Below are 6,810 nucleotides of genomic sequence, written 5' to 3'. Positions count from 1 at the left end.
GTAAATGTCTTACTCAAGGCTATCCTCTCACAATTTAATCGTGACACTGCCATCTGCTGCATGCTTTATTAGTTTGAATCAAAGCTGCTTGGCGATCATTAGGAATTATTCCAGAATTACATTTTTATAGTTGTGCCTTGTCTTCCTTCATCTTTAATACTAGACTGCTGTTATTTTTTTTTCTTATTTCAATAGATTCAGAGTTATGCTGTAGAGGAAAAAATGCATTTTAAGGACTGGAGTACACAGTGATGGACTGCTCAGTGTGTACCTCATCTGGATGGAGCCAAAATAACCAAGTTTGAGAATGACAACCATCAAAACGTCAAAGAGTCTATTCATAGATGATTTACCAATGTGCTTACTTTTTAAATAAAATTCATGAACCAGTATTGAAAGGGGTGGTATTATTCATTTTTCAAGCACATAGTGACATTTTATAGCACAATCAAGTAGCTGTTAACTTCAGTTGTAATTAAAATGCTACATATGTTGAACATGACTTTAAAGAAAGTTAATGCTTAAAAAATCCTTTAAGAAACTCCCACTCTTTCCAAAACTCCGCCTTCAGGAAGTTATCATAATATGGCTCCTTTATTAACCCTTTAACAACATTTTTACCAGTGTTAAAATGTTAAGAATTAAGAACTAAGACAACACTCCAGATATATTTTTATAAGGAAACATTATAACATGATGGAAGCTCAAAAAGAGTCAACTTTATATAATACAGCCCTTTAAGACATCTTTGACATGTCAAACAAATGATTCTAACCAAACAGCTTATTAATGACCGTTCAGTGAAAACACTGGCAGATCCTTTCAGCCCTTTGAGTTGGGCCTCCAAATGTCATGTCATAGCTGAAAACATACAGACGTATGAAAATGACGTCTGCAATCAATTGCTGCAAGATTTTGCTGGTATGTTTAAAGCTTCGACAATACAGTTACAGTCGGCGCGAGAATTCACACGAAGTAAAAGCAATCATTCATGAAAGTCTGTCTCTCACAGGGAAGTTCTTTCAAAAATGCATCTGAGGCAGTGAGAGAGAGTTGACACCTTGTGCTAATTGTGGCGTTCCGCAATCTATTCTTAGTTTGTTTTGAAGTGTGGAGTAGAATAATTGGAGCGGTTACTGCAGCTGAGTAATGCTGCAATGAACTGGTGTAACGAGCATGGTATGTGGTACGCAGTAAATAATTAGTTACAATATATACAGAACACAGAGGTCATTTACCTTGTATGTCTGTGACTCTAAAGACAGTGGGCCATCACCGTCGTTCATAAATTATGAAACGTGAACAGCAAGCTGTGTGTGAGGAGCTTTTATGCCATGGACTAAGAGTTGGTCTGTCAAGAGACTCTCCCAACTGATCTATAGATTTATGCAGCTTCTCCACGTTTATCATGGATCTCAAAGCTTCTCTGATTAACCCCTTCCATACCAAGCCTGATTTTTGGCCTCTTCTCTCCTACCCAGCATGTTTTCTTGCTGGATTATCCTTTCTAGAGCTCTGTCCATCTTTCCCATGAATTCTATCATGGTTCCCCATCTCTGCCACAAACCTCTGGGTTTTTATAAGGAAAAAAATATCACAGTATTGGCATTTAGTCGATATCTATAATCGATTTGTTTTTTTGTTTTTAATATTGCCACACAAGTGACGTGACATTTGCTCTTTTAGCCACAATTTCTTGAAGTCACATACTTTCTATTGATATTGATCATGTGTCTATTGCAAAATGCGAAAGTTACATTGGTATGGCTAGTATTTCAAGTCTAGGTAAAGCTAAATCAAACTGCCTTATAGCATGCAACGAGAGATTTTGTTTTATATGTCTTTACTGATACAGTGAAGTTAACAATACTTTTTGACACAATCAGCATGACAGCAAGCAACTTTTAAAGGATTTGTTAGAGCTGAAAAAGAATCAATAGTACACAAGACTTTCTAGAGGATAACTAACACGTTTTTTCTGGAAACTATTCAACAAAATGCATCCAGACACACCCAAAACAAAATGAGCCTCAACCTTTTTAAGTCAGCTGGTGGCAGTGCTGGACCACAAAAGTAGAGAAGGAAATAACCAAAATATCTGCACCAAAATTCAGTGGAAAGATGAGATTTAACGTCTTATCTCTTCTTGTCAAAGCAGAAGCAGGTTGCTTAGTAAATAAACAAACAGTGAATTTCAACATTGGAAATCTAAGCTAATACCTGACATTTTGTTATTTTGACAGCCTTAGAACCACTGGAACAAACCTTGGAAACGGTAGCGAGGTCAGGTGTGTAACAAAAACCCAAAACCTACCCAACTGTGGCAAAACAGTCCTAATTTATTGGTCATGTGAAATGGAAGTTAGATCATCGGTGTGACAGTCTGTGGAGCAGAAACCGACAGGTTGCAGCTTGCAGCAGCTCAGCAAGCGCATATGAATCACGTCTCATAGTAGAACTTCTGAACCTGAGCCAAGCAACACACACCGACACCCACACACACATCACCAGTTCAGATGAATATTCCTGAACTAATCACAGCACAAACAACACCGATGTCGTTGTTTTACACTCACTTCACACCAAATTAAAAAGCGTCAGCCTGGACGTTTTACTAAAACGATGAAGCTACTTCGTAGCGTAATTTCCTGGAAAATCTACAAAAGCTTATGGCTGCCTCCTGTGGAACAACACACCATCATTGGTTTTACTATTTGCTTTGCAAGTCAAGTAATGCTCTAATGGCATATTAAAAAAAAGAGGAGTAAATCTCCACCCCCCCCCAAAAAAAAGCACATTTTTTAGTTTGAAACTTTAAAAATTTGCAAACTCAGCAAATTTTTAGATTTGTTTCAAAGTTTCTAGAAAAAAAATGTTAGTCTTCTGAAAGTTTCTGAAATTAATCTAAAAAAAATTTGACAGAAATTTGATGCTACTCTTTTTTTATATATATACAATGGCCTTAATGTGTTGTTGTGACATCATCTAGTTCTTTTGGGTAAGTCTTTGTGTTTTTTCTGTCCTTCGGAGGTGTTTACTTGCATTGTGCACCTTGGAGCCATATATGAGAACACTTTGTGGATTTTTTTTATGTGCTTGGCAGCAATAAAACACATGGGAGTGTTTTGTGAAAACTACAAGGGCAGCCTGAAATTGCCAGTTTTTACTATCAAAGATCCTTAGTGATCATTTTATGCCAAGCTTTTATAAAAGCTGCTGTATAACTACTTCCATCAAAAATAATTGCCAGGCAGATTTAAAACGAACCCAGGCCTACCAGTTAACCCCGCCATGCAGTACGGCATGTACCACTGCCATAATCTCACTAAATACTAGAGGAATTATGAATGCAAGGAGGGGGGGGAAATCATCCCATCTGTTAGCTATAGGGGAGAAAAAGGTTGTTCAGATGAACTCCAACAGGAAGACTTCAAAATGTGCCACAACTATTTATGGTGGCACGATAATAAAGATATTTATTCTTTTCAAGAATCATCCAGGTGGAAAAATTCAAACACAAAACAAAGTGTTAACTTTTAAAGATCTGAAGATGAACAGCAATTTTCCTGACACGTCCATTATGGGATGAGGATCATTGGAACTCAAACAAGTTACTCGAATATATTCACTCATTCACAAAAATTCACTAAAGCGTTTACTGATAGATTTCCTGTGTTTCTTGATGTCATCAACCAGAAGAGACACAGGTTGATGACATCAGAACAAAATTCCCCCAAGTAGAGATTTTAAAAACTTTGCATTTTGTAAAATTCTGTGGTTAAGATACAGATGTGTTTCCAATGTCAGAGTACAGTTGTTAGTGAAATACATCATGCAGCAACAAAAAGGATTTAAACTAAACTTAAAATGATGTCTTGCTTATCATCATTTACACTAAAGCAACACTGAAGTCATATCCTTCTAAATTAAATTTTAATTAAATTTAAAAAGTGCAACTCGCCTTTTAAATAGCAAGACTTTTATTCAGTGTTAAATTTATCCCACTTGGCTGCACAGATCTAGCACACAGATTTTAAAAATGGGAACAATTCTTCAGTGTAAACTACTGCTTATTTACTCTAGATAAGATCAGCAATCTTTTTCTGACTCCACATACATATGTTACATATATTACCCCACACGACAAGTAGCCTGAAGCAGTGATACTTGCATGAACAGGAGGACGGCTGTTGTTCGTTACAGAAACTTAACAGCTTGACTTTGTTCTTGCTTGTCAAGAGTTTCGACAGCAAAAAAACAGGAAAGGAGGTAGTGGCGAATGGAAATAACTGGACAGACTGGCTTTACCTCTACAACTGTACACACATAAAGAAGCAAACACCCACAGAGTGAGATAAACTCCCCACACAGGTGTGCGTGCACACACACACACACACACATATATGTACCCTTCCTGAACAAAGCTGGCTGACCCAGATCTGCCCCAGCTGAACTCTGCACTCTGTTATACTACAACTACCAACATGTCACTACAGGAAGTCTTTCATATCAGTTGTCACTATTTACTTTTTAAGAAAGGCTTGTGCAGCCAAGTATTTAGGAAATGCATAGAACAAATAAGAAAAAAAAGAGAAACATTTATCTATTTTCTGAGAAAATGGAGAGTGTAATGAGCTTACACGGCCACTAGAGGGAGTGCATACAGCATAAGAGTAAACTGATGAAATTTTAAAAAAAAATGAAGTATCCATGACTCCATTTTTATACTTTTTTTCTTCTTTTTAATGAAATTACTAAATGTATTCTAAATCTCTTCTCATAATCAGTCATCTGGTTTCTGATGGTTACAGATGGCAGGCCACAGGAGACAGAGAAAGCTGCTGAGATTAGAAGGAAAACAGGAGAAAGGTGTGTATGTGGCAGCAGGTGCAAAACAGCTGCTATCCTCCTTGATCCAATCTAATGTGTAACCATGGCAGCTACCGGTTATTATCAGGTGAGTAGGAACTTATGCATAAATGGGTTTTTGTCTGGCTCAGGGGGAAAAAATGCTCCTTTAGACCTAAGAGCATTTGTAAAGTTAGTCACATGGATTAACTGTTCAATTAAAAAGAATATGAATGTTTAAATTTCAGATCTTGCAAATATTTTATCCAATGTCACTATGTTGATTAATTTAGGCTAAATGTTGCAATCCTGCCTTTAAGACACTTAAGTAAGTAGGTCATATATTTTTGCACTACTTAAGTGCAAAAATATATGAACGAATAATAATAACACTTCAAAAGTATAGGTAGATATGTACAAAGGAATTAGCTGGTGACTAGAGTTGGTTGATTTTCTGTTTAGTGAATGTACTATAGGCACTGCCACCACACCAACATAAAATAACAGGAAGGTTGAACAGAGTAAATCACAGTAGTTCTGTTTTGTCCCTTTAAGTTTTAAAAGGGGCAGTGTCTGACATCCATGAACATTGCGACATTTTATAGCATAGTTAGGCTACTATGCTACCTTCAGTTGTTAGAAATGCTATATAAAATATGAAAATAATGTTTACTTTCTGATTTAATGCCTTGAAATTGTGCCTCTGTTTCTTTAAAAACTCCTGCTCTTTCTGAAACCCCGCTTTCAGGAAGTCATCATGACATGACTCCTATTAACTCCAACAACGTTTTTACCAGCGTTACTCTGAGGAGTAGCTCATATAATGAGCTCAACAGAAGCGGAGTTCCACAAGGTGCTGGCTAATTGCTGCTGGCTAGTCTGAAGGAGCTGAGTGAGGTGAAGGTGGTGCTAGGTCCACCCATCTGAATGGTTGCCACAAGAGATCAAAGTCAATTTTACATTGTTCTAACCCCCTTTAAAGCTTTAAAAAGCTAATAGACGTGATGACCAAATTAAACAGCATTTTATCTATACAAATAAAGTCAGGTTTGCAAGTTACCCATCAATAACTTCAAATTTGGGAATAGCTCACCAACTGGCCCAACATTAAAGCTAACGGTGACTAAGGTGTAGTCACCACTGCTCCCATGGGAAGAATCCAGTGGCATTGTGGGTAACGGCCCAGACAGGGCAGTGAAAGAATGAGTACTGTGATCATGATCCTGACACCATGTTTCCACCACATACTGGTAAATGAAATCACACAAACAAAGCAAATTAGGGCCTTAAAGTAACACGGCGTCATTAAACCTTCCACTAGTGGGAAGCTCAAAACAGGTTGAAATAATTAAATCAAGGAAATGATTGTGTTCAGAAGTTCTGTGCTGTTTAATGGGGACTAGATCAAGAACACATGACACTGCAGCCTTAGTAAAGCAAGCCTTTCAGTTTGTGTGGCAAGTTCTAATATGATTTGAAGGAAATGTGACTGACAAATTAGAAAAGAGACAGAAGCTGATTGAAGTTTAAAAAGAAATGAAATATCAGTGATGCAATGCAAATACATACTTATTTGCATAGTGAAATATAACTGGACTTACCCTATCCTTGTCATCTACCACGTCACACAGCATGTCATCAAGGTCCAAAATGCCTCCATCGCCATGCTCCAGTCTGTGGACCTGAACCCAGTAGCTGGGGTCCTGGGAAAAAAAAAAAAGATAGTTCATAAGCCCTGTAATGAGATTTGCTTCATTTGAACCATATAGACGCAGGATTTGCTGCGTTATGCGAGTTAAGCCACAAAACACTGTGCGGCCAAGTGAATTACCAGCTTGTGTCTTCTTAGGAATCAGCTGGTCTGATCATCATGGGGTTTATATTATGATCCGGTTCGCTGGCGCACATATAGGATGTGACATGGTTAGGGATTGAAACTGTGGAGCGTGGTCATTCCCTAAA

Source organism: Poecilia latipinna, unplaced genomic scaffold (assembly GCF_001443285.1).
Source record: "Poecilia latipinna isolate Pla-1442-1.1 unplaced genomic scaffold, P_latipinna-1.0 Scaffold3259, whole genome shotgun sequence".
NCBI classification, from domain to species: domain Eukaryota; kingdom Metazoa; phylum Chordata; class Actinopteri; order Cyprinodontiformes; family Poeciliidae; genus Poecilia; species Poecilia latipinna.
This window is presented reverse-complemented; position numbering follows the sequence as displayed.